Source organism: Camponotus vicinus, unplaced genomic scaffold, assembly GCF_025532165.1.
Source record: "Camponotus vicinus isolate PSW18456_S1 unplaced genomic scaffold, iyCamVici1.0 SCAF_1, whole genome shotgun sequence".
In the NCBI taxonomy this organism is placed as follows: domain Eukaryota; kingdom Metazoa; phylum Arthropoda; class Insecta; order Hymenoptera; family Formicidae; genus Camponotus; species Camponotus vicinus.
In genome coordinates, this window is record NW_028141945.1 from 36,099,528 (window position 1) to 36,116,004 (window position 16,477).

A 16,477-nucleotide genomic window follows, 5' to 3' on the forward strand; every position below is an offset into this window, starting at 1 on the left:
TGCGAGCGACTCGCGGTGGAGAATCACTGGCAGGGGTGCAACAAACTCAGTTGACAAGGGGTCGAAGCACTCGATACGCCGGTTTATTTCCCGGCTAGGTTGAGAATCACTGGCCCGGCCTGCTCGGTGCAACAAACGACGGCCAGACAGCGGGGGTTGCGGAACGATTTGGGGAGATGGAGAGAGGGAGGGAGGGAGGGAGGGAGGACGCGGGACGATTGAAGGAACAGTTCGCGCGGGGGTTGCTTTCGAGAGAGAGACGAATCTCCGTTTCGCTCTCTCGCCGCGCCGTCTCTCTCTCCGTCTGCGCGCGTTCGTACCCGGCTTTTTCCTTCCTTCTGCATCTTTCCGCCTCTCCCTCTCCCCAAATGTGTGCGTTTGTGTATGCGTTCCCGTCGGCGCGAATCTCTGTCTGGTCTGGAAGCAGAGGTTTCGTCGTCATGACGACGAACCCAGGAAACCCAGCCACTCTCTCACACCCCCTTTGGCTCTCTCGCGATTCTCTTTCCATTCGCTCTTCTCTCTCTCGCTTTCTCTTTCCCCCTTATACACACACACACACACGTATCCGTGTATATGTATTTAATACTATCCTCCATCCGCACATCGGCAATTCTCTCTCTCTCTCTGACCTGTTTGCAGAGACATTCTTTCTCACTTCTCTCGTTTCTTTCTCTTTTGTCTCTCTGTCTCTTTCGCTTCATTCTGCAGCCACGCCAATTCCCGCCTGCGGCTTCTACGCGTCCTACACATCTACCGCGTGCACGCCGCGTACGTATGTATACGACTCTACAGACTCTGCCGCCCGGTTCATCCACCTCCTCGGTTCTGTCCCTGGTGCTGCACGCCCGCCATCCCTCGTCTACGAGGGTGGAGGCCCCAGTTCTACGCTAAGCGCGATCCCCGTGCCGGCCCAGGAATTCCGGAAACGAGGAAGAGAACTCGACTCGACAATTTCGGGAAAATTGAGGATACAAAGCAGCGAAATGAAGATGTGCCATCTTGCGACGAAAATTTTATTCCCTCCTAGTCTCCAGCTTAATTCTACTTATCCCTCAAGTAATCTACGATCGATCGATCGTAGCTTCTACATGCAAACAATACGTGTCGAGTAGGGTGGCCCTTGAAGCGCGCAAATTTTCGTATAGCACCCTTGTGCCATTTCCTTTCTCTTTTACAGAAAAAAACCGAGGCAAATATAATTATAATCCAGATTCAATTTGTTTCATAATTATAGATGAATATGGAGATCATTCTGTCTATGACATCGTTTAAATCGAGCTCGGGGTTACATCGGTTTCAATATCTGATTTGCGGTTTTAGCAGTCTATTTATGTACAGATCTTCATGGTAGATATTACGCCGTCATTTTCGATCCTCTGTCTTGTTGTTTATCTCGAAAAACTTTGGTTTATAACTGTCCTACGGTAACTCGATTCTTTTCGTGTCCTGTTCCGCTTCCGCTTCTTTCTCTCTTTCGTTCGGCGACGATTCATTCGCCCGTTTCCTCTACCATCTGTTTCAGCCCTCTCTATTTTTCGCGTCTCTTTCCCTCCGGCGTGGTACACGTTGAAAAGAGGGTGGCCGCTCCATTTTGCGGATCCGCACCGAGAACCGCAGTCGTTCCGGTGGGATATAGGGAAAGGGTGACTGAGGTGCCTCGCTCTACACCACGAGCCCTGCGGGGCCAAAATTGCTCAGGTACAGAGTTGATTACGCGAGAGTGGCAATTTTGATTCGTAAATGGGGAGGCCTTTTAAGGGACGCTTTCCGGAATAACGTGTTTCTTCGCTATCTGTGCCCCGAAAATTAGATTAGATAATAATAGAAACATTTTTATATGAAATATATTTAATTAATATATTAGATAAATTTAAATAAAAAAATATAAAATATAAAATTGAGAAAGGATATGTATAGTAGAAATATGAAATATTAGTATATGGACACGGCAAATCAAAGCCTTCTATTCATAATTTTAAGAATTCTATTCAGAATTTTATCGTCATGTGCAGAAAATACTTCTATATGTGAAGATGTAAGATATATAAATACTGATATGTACAAAATATCAGAATGCTTATATATAGAATATGTGGCACAAAATTGTAAATAGATTTTTATTTTGATTTTCATCACGAAATTCTAGATCATCTAAATCGAACTTATAATATCAAGAATTGAAGGCGATGGATAATTATTCGGAATTATTTCGCATAAACTGAGCACATTCAACTGCAAGTGAATAAGATGATAAATAAAATTTAATCGTCTCTCGTTTCCATTTGTAGCGAAATTCTTTCAGAAGCATCCTTTTCTTTGTATTAATTTGCAATATCGATTAGTGAATTACTGGTAATTTCTATGCGAACGACCGGACGGTTTGCTCGTAAATATCACGGCCGTCCACGGAGAGGGAGCTCCAACGAGAGACGAAGAGAACGGGTGGCAGGGGGTAATAGAGGGCGCGGAGAACGAGAGGAGAGAGAACGCGACGTCGTTTCGACCCTCTGCAACGGGGCCTCGTGAATTATTTCGCCCGTTCCCTCCCCCCTTTCTCCCTCTTCTCCCTTCGACGTTGGCAGTTCAGGTGTATTTGGGATTAATTAACGCGTACACGCACACGCGGGATCCGATCGACGGGGGGGCGACGGGCGCTGAAGGGAATGCTAATTGTAGATACGACTTTTTTAACGCGGATTTCCGTCCGGGATAATCGTCACTCTTCGCTTCGTTTTCATAATTAATTGCGTACACGCGACCAAAGCTTTTCCCTATTTTCCTTTCGTTGCCTTCGTTAAGGATTCGCCGCTGAGCTTAGAGATTAAGGGTATCGGCATCTTCTTTTAAGAATGCTGATTACGCAAAAGTGCCCTTCTTTTCGTAATATAAATATTAGTCATAAAATATAGAAACTTCCACTTTAGTTTCGGCCGTGATTTGCACTCGAAACATTAAGAAGTTTAGGAAACCGAAAAATCGATAGTTAATAATTTATTTTAATTTCTTGAAAAACAAAATTTTCCAGATTTTTATTTTTTAATCTTTTTAAAAAAATTGTTCATAGTTTATTCGTGGTATTTATTCTAAAGGATATTACAATTACTCTCGTCATTTGTTGGTCGTTTAAATTACACATTGTTTAAATTACACGCGTTCGAATTTTCCTTTTTCGAAAATCTACGCTGCTCGCAAATATCATATAACACAAATAATATACGAGTCGTATGTGAGATGGAAATTCGCGATATAGGAATCGTCGATATTATGCGTCGGAGTGAGAAACAAGGGAGAGAGAAAGAGAAAAGAGAGAGGGAGAAACGAAGAAAGAAGAAGAGATGTTGTTAGATGAAACAGGGTGCCATCATGGATCTCGGTATCAGCACCCAGGCATTCGCTACCATCCCTTGTACTTCCTTCCAACCCCTGCATCCTGGGAATCGCCGCCCTTTTTCCGTAATATTATCCGCCGTCGACCGGCAACTTTTTCTCTTCCATCATCAGAGCTAAACTGATAGGAACTCCCGTAACAACATTTTTTTCTTTGCACACAATACATTATTTGATATTTAAAATATTTTAATTATGAAACGATATTACTATGCGTTGCATATTATTTTTTTTGCAATTTTCATTGTTCGCATTTGCGGATGGATAATTAACAATATTTTATGCATATTTCTGAGCGTAAATTAAAGGCTGCAGTCATAAGGAGTTGTGCGAGGAAAGCGCGAGAGGGAAAGAGAATACGTTGAGTTTCCTTCAAATACAGTCATTCTTCCAAGGTCTCTCCCGTTCGTGAAACACGTATCGGCACTACCCCTTATATATTTCTAACCCTCGGTCGTCGCAACGCCCCTCTCGTTCTCGACCAAGGCTAGACTGTTAAATATTTCAAGCAGCAATTCCGACTCCCAGATACAAATGTGCCGGACGACAAGGACAGTGAAAATTAATAGCTGTCGCATATAATACCCTGCACTTAACTCTTTTACGAGAGTGCGTTTGGAAAGAAAAATATGTATATTTTACATATTTTTCATTTAACATCTCAGAAAATGATATAGCTATAAGGAACTAAAAGAAAGAAAAAACATTTGAAATATATTTTATACTTCAAGTACAGATTTTTATACTTAATTGACCGACATGAATATTATTATCATATAATTAATTTAAATTTTGTTATAACTGTTACTCAGACTTATTCCCAGTGTTGAAGAGATAATCGTATGCTTTGTATGTATACACATAAATCATTTACGATAATTTTTCTTTCTGTCTGAGATATATAAGCTTGTAGAGAGCGAGAAAATTCCGTGAAGGATTTCACTCGGCGCCTGCTTTATCCGGCGGCGACAGCAAAGGCGCCGAAGAAAATAACATAGGTCGGCCAGCCAAGCAAGCGAGCGCACCAGCGAGGGTTGTAGGGTGCTCCTTGTGCAGCGCGGGGTAGGGATAATAAGGAGCAGGTGGTGGCGCGTGCTCGTTCATATAGTCGGCATCCGTGACATCGGTGGAGGGACTGGAAGAGATGGTCGGAGGAGAGAAGGAGAGCGGGAAAAGGGGGAGCAGTGTGACCAAAGGATATATCGTAAGGAATAACATACGCGATCCGTGTGCCGTCGTATAATGAATTTTTTTTATCGCGACCCGGCAAAATTGAATCGTGCGTAGGAAGAGAGCGTAATAGTGTGATTTTCTCGCGGCGTTTCTGCGACTTCTTTCTTTCAAAGGTCGCTATTCTCGTATTTTTAAGCGAACAGAAAAGCAGCTAATTATTTTCTTTTTTGTTTTGTCATTTCGTTTATTTTAAAATAAAAGTCAAATTGTTGCCATAAAGGGATAAATTATATATTATTCTAATCATATATGTTTCTTGTATATATTATTCTTTTAATAATACAGTAATTTGTGCAATGAAAACTATTTCTGCTTTTATTATTATCTCCCTTTTTAATAATTTTTCGAAAATTTTTCGAAAACTTCCTTCAATAATAAAATATTCTAAAATGAAGAGGTACAAATAGAGCAATTGCGCTTGCAGTTGTAATATACGTAGGCTTTTTTTCTTCGATACCCGCATGTTTAAGCGTATAACAAATTTTCGTATATACGATTAAAGTACAATTTTATATATACAAATTGTCGAAACAGTCCGCTGGTCGAAAGACTGGTGGCTGGCACATCCGGTGTGTCCCGTGTGTTGTACACGATATCGCGCCAGGACTAACGTAATAATAATGAAAGATGGATGATACAAGAGATACAGTGCTGTCACTTGCTCGTGTGTATGCACCGGTGACGGCATAGGAAGCGATGACCACTGCAACACGCACGTGACGCTCGCATCTTCCATCGTCAACATGGTAGATTGGAGGGCGAAGAGGAGAAAGAGACAGGCGGCGATGGCGGTGAACTCTTCTCGAAACGGGTCGACCGATCAACGAGGAAGGGCAGGGCAGGTGTCTTGCCGTCTGACAGCTGCCTCCCACCTGGGCCGGGCAGGCAATCGGGCTGTTGTTGCTGTTTCTCACTCGCGCATTACCTATACGCGTACGAATGCACTTTGGGCATAGACATATGTAGTGCCACGATGCGTTTCGACGGCAGGTACGAGTAAGCGAGAGAGGAGGCGGTATAATTCGGGTGCACCACCTGGCTGACGCCGCTGATCGATGTCGATCCGCTCTTAACCCTCTTTCACTCACGAATTTCGGGTTTATGGCCGCAGGTCGGGAAGAGGAACACGGATCGAAAAATAATAAAAGAAAGCGGGGGGAGGAGGAGGTGAAAAGCTGCCTCATAAAGATGGCGAAAGTTCGGTCGAACGAAATAATGGACGTGTACTTACTGCCACGGATGACGATAATCGTAATTTTCGAAGTCTCGTAACAAAGTTATATATACTTTATTAGATGTAGCGCGCGTTGAGTAAAATGAGTGACGGAGTATTTCATTAACCGTATGCGAGGTGTACGCGATGACCTACGTTGCAGAAATATATGATTTTTTTATGCATAAGCGACGCACTATCGCGGATTATTAATAGAAAATCCATAAATTAAACATGTTTAAATGCGATTCATATTAATAACCGATCTCATTAGTCGCTTAACTTTAAACGTTTTAATTGATTCTCTCTCTCTCTCTCTCTGTTTCTCTCGATTATAGCGCTGACCGCATCGCGGCATTAATTTCGGTCGATATCACGCAACGCGGAGTTCATCAGGAACGCGATGAATTTGAGGCCGACATCAATTTAATAGGCATTGCGAGACAAGCCCTTCCGCTTTTCGATATATTCCGCCATAGGGTCCCGATCGATTGGCCAAATTCTCTATTCCATTAGATCTGTTGAATATGCGCGGACCGCAAAACCAATCGTTTCGAATCACTGTCGGAAAGTGTCCTCTCTCTTTTCTCCTTTTAGAGACTCGCTGCTTCGATGCTTTCAGGATTTTCAATTTTGTCCAGAAAACTGGAAACTTTTTAATTTACAGTCCCTCGTGCCTCTAGGATGGCTTTACGAGCGCGCTCGTGCGCCAAGTTTTGATCGATCTCGCAGATGCTTTGCCACGTGTGTGTGTGTGTGTGTGTGTGTGCATTTCCATTTTGATCGTTTTTTCTTTGAATCGCCCGTATAAAATTCATTGATTTACACACGCACAAGTCAGTACACAATAGTTGTGCATGCTAAATATGTACGCGTACATGTCGTGTCGCCTGCCTCCGTTTTCAAGGGGATGAAATCGATACGCGAATCCAGACGCGCGTATTGGCGGATCGACGAGCCACTGCCGAGCATCCATGTATGCCGCTTCTTTTTTTAACGTAGCTATGCTAATTTATGTTTTTCCGCTCCTTTATTTCTCGCTAGCAAAAATATTTGGCGATCGGGAGCACGATCTCGAATTAATTTCCCCTCACCATTGATATTTCACATCCTATCTTCAATCATGATCGATAAATAACGCTGATAAATAATAAGTTATTGCACATAATTTTGTAACATAATTATATTAAATAATTATATTAAATTTTATTCGATACAGTAGGAGGTAGATAGGCATGTTAAGGCAGAAATCGCTATATATACTTTGCCGTGAAATAAATCGAATATCTCGGGCACTTTTTACGCCCGCGTTATTACGTCGCGGTGCGCCGCTTCTTCAGAGTGCATCCTCCTATCGCCGTACCCTGTTGGCGCATTCGCTTGCACCGGCATCGGACGAGTTGAGTGTCCGGCGCTTTTATTATCCTTTTGTAGAGCGAATATGACGCCGGATCTCCCAGGCATACGTCGCGCACGCTCGTGCGCGCTCATCGAAACGGCACACGATTAAGCGTGCACTTAAGCGGATGGAAATTTTTGCCGGTCGATGTTGTTGCATTTCCCTCGTTTTTTCCCGGACTGCCTCGTCCTACGCTTTCTGCCGAGGAGGAGAAATAAACAGATTCGCGCGCGCGCGAGCTACGTCTCTTTTTCGTGCGTGCTTTGATCGGATACACACTGTCTACGTATCTACCTATGCGAGAGCTCGTATCCCCGTATGTAATGTACTCTCGGTAATGTCGACGAGGAAAGTATACGGGAGCAAACGTTCTCGTTATACGCTCCGAGAAGGAGACGCGCCGTAGCGGATACGCAACGTTGCTCGTGCGTAATTTCTCCGCACCGTGGGCTATACGCCTTGCCAAGGGCTCTTGTATGGATGCGTGTAATGAAATTAAATATTCATGACACGCGTGCCATCGTAGGTGTACCTAAATGTACCACCGGGGGCCGTATCGAAGATCAGTATCAATCGGGATAGTGCTTATCTATTATTTATTTGTACGCCGTCGAAATTACGCTCAGGGAAAATTTGATCGGAGGGCTACTGCTCTTTATAATCTCGTACGCTAAAAAAATAATCCTGGAGCTACAGCAGTAATTTTCTAGGTGCGAAAAATTAACTGAGATAGATAAATGACTAGCAAATATTGGGGTATCGTATATGTTTTGTACTTAATCAATCTAAGTGACAGAAATAAAATTTATATCAGAATTTTGTTAATGAAATTTAGGAAAAAAATCTTTCTGCGGCGTCTAATTATATTTGTTATAAAATCGAAACGTTCTAGCTATAGTATGGAAACTCATATTTATTCAATGCGGTGATTAATATGTGACAATGGATTTAAATTTATCTGAAAATATTACTAGAATTTGCTGCTATAAATTCCAAATATTACAAATAATGTTCCAACAGATATAAAAAGCAGTGATAAATTTTTGTTGCGATACCTAGAAATCTTCCAGCAAAATATTTTTTTAAGCGTAATCTCTGATATTAACTGTTTTATCAGATCGGATGAAAATTCTCTTGTAGCAAAATTCATTTGTGCTTCAGGTGCGTTTTATCATCGATGTTACGATGTAATTATTTATCGCCCGATTCTAATAGGTAATTTTATCGCGACGAGCACGTTTTCTCGATTTATGAGAATACGTGATGGTCGAAAGACAGCTCGCCACGTGTAGGAGTAAAAACGTATACCCTGGCAGAAATTCGCAGCCATGGATCCATTTTCCGTCATCTCCTCGGATTGCGTTCCGCGAATTCCGGCGCCGCGTTTCTCCCTTGTCAGTTCTACCGCGAGAGAACGGATGACTAACGGCTATAATGATAATATAATAATTATTATCGCTTGTGTAGTCAGCTTGTGCGTAGTGAGCAAGGTGCCAGGAAGCTCAGGCCTTGACGTTCAGAAAGTCACATCGGCCGCCGCGCGATCGGGTGTGGTCGCAATAATTATTTCACCGAGAGCGAGCAAATCATAGTGCGTGCATCGACTTACTTGACGTTTAAAGTGTAATAGATGGCTTAAGTATTACCTTTTAATGGTACCTGATTAATTGTGAATTAATTAAAGAGTTAAATCTCGCCTTTACTCTACGGTATATAAAAAAGTAAAATTTTATGTGAAGTTAAAATCAGGTTTACGCGCGCTAATTGCTATCTACTACTGGCTTAAACATATGTTGGTGAATCCAAGTATCGGCTGGGGTTCATCGTTCCGCCTGCGAGCGAAGTAAAATTTAAATTTCACATTTTTCGAGAGATGAATTCTCATTTTGGATGAAATCGCTGTACAAAGAGAACGGGACGAAAATGATATCCGCAGCAACAAAATTGGGGGATTCTTGTTGCTTGACGCTTGCGATATATGGACTCGCCACTGCAGGAATTTCAATCGGGTTCCCGGCTGACAGAATCTTGCGGATAACGCAAGTTCAAGAATCTCTCGAGAAATCGGTCCTGTCGATCTCGAGACTTCATCTTCATGTATAACATTACACGTATAGATTATACGGCTTGTAAAAAGAAAAGTTATAAGGGGAATATTACGTAATTTTGTTCACGTTATTTATCACGTGTTTTATAAAACAAAAGAGGAATCGATATTTTATCACTGAGGGGATTGCAGTTTTTATTTATAATTTTTTTATTAATATTAACTAAGAATTCATCTAAAAAATGTACTCTAAAAATCGAAAAGGAGAATTATTTAAACTGAGAATTTTACAATTCGTTCGGATAAAAAAAAGAGGCATTGATTTTAGGCGAAAATCAACAGCATCGAATTGACGTGGTTCGCGAAAAAGTAAGGCGTCGCAGCCGCTCGTCCTTGAAAAGTCGACGCCGGCACGCGGTTGCAAGGTGGGCAGAAGTCCACCGGGCGGCGCAGGTCGTGTTTCTTTTGGCGTGGCAGGCGATGCAGGCGAACGATACGCGCGTGCACGTAAAACACATACGTGCACACGTACTCGTGATTGCGAGAGAGAAAAAGTGTATGTTCACCCATACCGGTGTGTCCGATGACTTCACCTGTATAGCGCGTACGCTAACTGCGCATCGATGCTGATGCGTGTATACATTGAGCGTGCAGGCAGAAACGTAGATCGAGCATATGTGGAAGGATATATATATATATATATATATATATATATATATATTTATTTATATATGAAGACAAAAAGGGGAAAAAGAACAGTAGAGCGAGAGAGAGGTAGAATGAACGAGGAAGAAGGAGAGACGGAGGGAGAATGCCTGGAAGATTGGATCGTTCGCTGCCGGTAGCAACGACCCTGGATGCATCGACTCCTGGGGTTGTTCGGTGGTAAGGGTAGCGGGTAGACGAAGAGAATGAGGTGACAAGGGAAACGAAGGGAGACAGGTATAATCGATGAGAAGGAGTGTTGAGAAGCAAGGCGTGAGAGAGGAAGAGAGCGAGAGAGAGAGAGAGAGAGAGAGGGGAAACGAAAAGAGATGAAACGAGAGAGAAAGCGATAAAGGTGCTGGAAACTGGGGAGTCACCCTTCATTCCCTATCTTTCTTGCTCCCTTAGTCGCCTCGTGCTCAGGATCTATCCTTCTCCGCTACCCTGTCGCTATTCCTGTTTTCCTTTCTCTCTCTTTCTCCTTCTTCCTCCCCCACTGCACTTCCCTTTCAGCCAAACTCCCCTCTTCCACCTCGATCTCACTCTGTCTCACTCACCCTGTCGGCTCTTCGGCTCTTCACGCTATTGATCCCGCAGCATCCACCGCGAAATAACGACGTACGCCCCTGTTTCTCTTGTTTCTCCCCTTCTCTTTCTATTTTTTTCTTCTTTCTCTTTTTTCAAATGTGTTTCTTTCCCTCTTTTTCTCTCCTTCTCCGTCGGCCTACTTGTTTCCCGGCTCCTTTTCATTCCTGCTCTCGCTATTTCCATCTTCTTTTCCCGTTGAACGTTCCGATATATCTTCTGAACGTGGAGGAAAACGCAACGGGGTATCGTACCTGCGAACGGATCCCTTCGCAATTCTCCTCCAAGAACGAGAGATTTTTCTGCGCACATATTTTTCCGTATGCTTGGAAAATATTCAGATGAACGCTTGTTACTGAATCAATCATCTTCGGGATTTGTTTGAAGTCGGGAAAATAAAATTTTGTTCGCGTGTTTGCGATTAAAGTTCCGTCCATAAAAAATTTCGTTAATTCATTAATCTTGTTAAAATATTTCAATAATAATTTCTGTTCTTTGAAGGAAAATTAAAAAGTTTCATCTATCTAATTGATATTTTCCGCAAATTCTCCTGATGACAAGATTTATACTTTATAATTAACGAATTCGTAACGAGAGATTTGCTAGAAGTGAAATACAAATCTGATATTTAAATCATAAAAAAACTCGATGTATTTAAACGATTAAATGTCCGAATTTTGACAAATCGGATTATTGAAATCAATAAATCAATTATTAAAGAATAAATTCCGTTAAAATAAATGTCTCGATATTATTAACTTCAAATTAGAAAGATTGTCTTGAAAAAATATTTCGATGTTTTCAAGAATATCTCGCAATATAAAAAAATCTCTTCAATATGCCGTGAAGATGAAATCTCATGGCGTTACATGTTAATCCCATTACCTATCGTAAATCTAATGCAAATTCTTGACTTCTGATTGGCGGTTCAGAATCCGGAAATGTCGTATTGGATTTACGGTCGACGATGAGGTCTTCTTCTTCGCAGCTTATTATCTTTTCATCAGGAGTCCGCGTTGAGAGAAGTCGACGATATTTCTAGCCGATTTCTCTCGCGTCGACGGCGATAATCGACGGTAATTTCTTTCCGGCAATACCGCGTCTATTTCTCTCTTTCTTTTTTCCCTCTCTTTTATCGCGGTTCCACAAAGATGGATGGCGTAATTTTTCGAGCGAGGCGGTTCCCGCCGGAGGAAGACAAATGTGATAGGTGACGTTTCGTTTTCCGACGAACGAAATGCCAGTCGAAAGAAAAGAAATTATTTTCCGGAACGAATATTCGACGTAGATACACTCGCGAGGATTTTCGAGGCCAGGTGATGGTGAATCGGGAGAAAAGGAAGGAGAAAGGGTGGGAAAGAGAGCAACAGGGTAAAAAGGGGCAGAGAATTGGCCGGTCGTGTGGAATTATTCTCGTACTAGGTACGGCTATCCTTTCGCCCGTTAACAAATTAGCATAACAGGGAATCGGTCCGACTCGACTTGATTCCTCGAGTCAACCCCATCGAAACTCCGCCTTTCTCTCCCCTTCTCCCCCTCCCCCCCGCTAAGTGCGTCTCGAGTGTCCGGAGAGAACAGACATCGATGGGAGCAGACTTCTGACTTGAATGTTGTGTAGTTGTCGACGAAAACTCGATTCCGCAAGATATTAGCTTAGTATTAAATTTTAAGTTTAAGTCTTCAAGAGTGTATCGAATTGTGTCCCATTGATTATTATGGTTTAATTAAAGAATTGATTGATATGTGCGATAAAATTAAATTTATGTAAATTGTGTTTTAATCATTATTCACAGTGTTAATGTTATAGCTTTCATTTAATTAAATGTGAAAAAATGCGAGGGAGGATTTTATATAAAAAATATCTTTTATAATTTTAAAAGATGATTTAGATATTATCATTGTTTTTATCAAGTGACTTTCGCAATTAATTGATTAGTTTATTGCTTCCATTATTCTTCTCTGGCCGACTTTCGTGATAAAATTTTTAGAATATTCGTTTCTTCAATATAATGATTTAATTGTCTTAAGCGAGGTTCCATTAAGCCATATTTCTTATTCAACGAACGCGAATCTGATGCCATTTGTAGGACAAAAAATGTTGGTTTGCAACGATTGATTTTTTTTCTCTTTGTGCTCATAAATACGAGCATATATATGGAACCCACTTCTTTTTAAATTATAACACGACATCACGCAGTTTTACTTTCGGATGAGTTTTTTGTCCGATCGACAAAAACCGACCCTTCCTCAGGGTCGAGGCGGGATTTGTTCTCCTGGAGTAACGACCTGAGGGGTTGAACAACCCCGAGTTCTGGCGCGATAGCGCTGCGTGCATCTCCGCGATATCCAAATCTCTCGATTACGTTGATCTGTGAATAGAAATGCTTCTTTTATACCATTTTCTTATTGTTACTTTATAATAATAAGTATAAATAGAAATGCAATTTGTAAAACTAGATTTAATGTGGAACTGAGATTAAAAATGATAAAGGAAAATAGAAAAAAATAGATGGTGTATTTTGTAAAAACAGTGTTAACATATAATTGATAGCAAGAAATATAGGGTTAATAAATAAATGTGTAATATAACAGTACAAATAATACAAAAGTAACTTTGGTTACAAGTTCTCCCTCTTATTGAGTATCCATGACTGCGTTACAAGCGTAAATATATCACCATAACTCAGACGAGTGATCGGACATAAATGCGCTCTTTGCATCGGACGCGCGTCGCGCAAACGTCCAATCTGTCGTCCGATCCGAACAGCGGCAGAAATTCCGTTGCCGGAATCCCGGCTGCTCGCACAAGACACTCCGCGATGCGTAAACGGTGGTCCAGGTGATTTGTGAGAGGTGGATAATGGGTATCCCGGGCCGTGGTGCTGCCGCCGCCGCTGCTGCTGTTGCTGCTGCACCCTCGTCGGCAGTGCCGGGGTGGTGATGGCGGCGGCGGAGGAAAGACAGACAGAGAAAACGACGTAGCGGTGAGACGAGGACGACGCGGGAAAGGGCGGTGAACGCTCGGCAGCGGAGGTGGAGAACGTCGAGGGTGGATCATCGCAGGGCTGGCTGCAGGGACCGGCGGCGGCGGGTTTCTACGATATAACCAGGAGTGTACTCACCTCGGTGCACCAGTGGGGTGGTTTCCTCTCGGCCCGCTCGGGTCAGTGCCCTCCCGTAACATTGAACCGCCCCGCGATGCAGTCAGGGCCGAGCGATGGGCGCATGCGTCGCCGAACAACTCTTCTCCCTGTCCTCCCCGCCCTCCCTATCCCGGCGCGCACCACGACCCGGCCAGCGGCTAACCCTCCCCCCGTCGTCTCGCTACTACCCTCGTCGGTGCCGGCGCGGCGTACGCCCCTGCCGGCGCGTCTCGATGCTTTAATTTTTTTCATCCCTCCCCGCTATCGGTTTCCCCATTAGCCCTCGTCGGCCGCCAAAACATCGTCTACGTTCTTCCGCCCCCTTTTCCTACATGGATGGAATTATTCTTAAAATTGAGTCGTGGAAACTGCAGCGTATGGATCCGTTATTCCGCAGTAGCATTCAAATCAGCGGGATGCGAAGGACGCTGCGCCCGGACGTTGCACCTATCCGCGCAGGGAGGGGGGTGCAACGAGAGATGATCCTCCGTCCAGCGGTCGCAAAGATAAATGTAATATTTTCATTGACGTCTCAATTGAATGAAGATGATTAGTGAATATATTAAATCTGTCTTATGTCAAATTTTAATATAATTATTTTTACTCCTGACAAAAATTGAAATAAACTATACTCTACTACGTTACATAAGAGCGACATGGAATTCTAAGATCTACGGCTAACTAAATTTACGAGTAACTAAGTTAACATCTTAACGTTGAAATTATATAGAAGATGAGATTGCCACCCTTACTTTTAGCCGGCTGGAACGATAAACTTATGGCTGCAGAGCCATGTTGGATATTCTATTAATTAAATGAGAATCTAAGTTTTCTGACGAATGCGCGAGTGGTGGTGAATTTGAGACTTCGGTGAAAGTTCCCGGTGGACGTTCCTGCGGGAAATTCGCTCGCGTCGCCGGTCGAGTCGAGTTCGGAGGACTTTCCAAGTACAACGAACCCGGCCCGATCACTTCGAGCGCCGATGACGTATATCGCCAAGTAGAAAAAGAAACGAGCGATTTCGACGAGCGTTATCGAATCTAGCCAACTAAACTGGTGGCAGACACGCTAACGTAGAACGTAAATTTCGATTGCTCGACGCGGTGTGATTTAGTCGAATTTGAATACGTAATGATATACGGACCGATGTTTCGAATTAGGGAGTGTTGTCACGAAAGAATAAAGTTCAGGCCGAACGATTAGAGATCGAATCAGATTGTTCGGCCGTCTTTCATTTATGTTTTTTTACGAGGGCGGCCGATGCGAAACCGACCGCTCCAAAGCGGCACGGTAAATTGCACGCTAATTGGCTAATGCACACACGGCAGCGGGTTGTGGTGCGGCGAGGACCGCAAAAATTAAATGAGATTGTTGTCGCGGGGAAAGTTTAATTGGAACCTGTATTATCGTGCTCGGGTTATTTTACGCCACGGCATATCGAAACCATCTCGAAATAATCGCGGAGTATCTGTGGGCCACGCGCTGGTAACACTTGGGATTGCGGTTTGGCTCGAAAAGTTCGAAACTTCATTAGAATCAAGCGTTGTTCTCACCGGTGAGAATCTATATCACCTGGAGAGGCAGAAAGGAAGGAGAAAGAGAGAGAGAGAGACTCGTATGCAACTCCCCGACGACGGTGCACTGAACTCTCCCTCGATTGTTCCGCGAAGCGTTGACGTATCTTGAAGTGGAAAAAGGGGACGCATCGCACAGGGGAATATACGAGGGGCGTGAAATGGCCTCATTTCGCAGCCGGAGCCACCGATATAGTGTACTGCTTCTTGCTCGCGGATGTTAGATACGCGCGTTCTACCATATTTATCAACGGCAACTTTTGCGTCGGCTGTCGCGACGCTTTCTGTCATCGAGGAGAGCCTCCGGAGCCGCAGCCAGCGATCAATTAACTGCGTTGTGCTTCTCGTTCTGAGATACATCTTGCAATATTCGCATTTTATATTTCTTTCCAAAAAATATATAATTATTACATACATATATGTTTAATAAAAGTTAGATTTAATTATAATTTTAATAATTATAATTTTTGCGCAATGATAAAAAAATATTTTAAAGGCTTGGTCCGAAGATAAATTTGTTGTAAGCTATTTAAGAGATATCAGTGAGATAGAATCATCACGGATTACGTATGAATTTTTTAAGACTTACTCGAATCGATACGTAGAACGAAGTGAGTCTTTCATAAAAATGACTCTCGCGACGGATGTTCTAGAGGTGTGTAGGGCACTATTGCAGAGAAAGCGAAGACTAGAAATAGTATGCTATAAAGCATTCATGCGCGTTCGAGTCCTGGAATAGACAGCGTGCCATCATCGGTCATTCGAAGTTCTTCATCATAACGCGACTTATACGCTGTACCGTTATAGAACACGTCGCAGTTTCATTTTTCGATATGGACTTAATTTCGGTTGTAAGCGTATGATCTTTTTTTTTAATATTATATCAGGGCATATGTACATTTTTTTCGAAGAATCGAAAAAAAAAAATAAAAATTGCAGTACAGGTGGAAATTGCAGCTCGCATATGGAGGAAATCGCATTTTCTTCAATCTCTCGGATCCGAATCTCTCATAAACAAATCGGATTTTGGCTTTCAAGCTTTCCCGATGATGGTCGGGAATATGAATAAGCGCTTTCACTTTGAGTATCGGTAAATGCGCATCTCGCGCGCGTGTCCGTTTACGCAAAAAGTCGCTTTTGCCAAGTCGCGTTTGCAATTGCGACCGTGATAACGCGCGTAAAAACGGT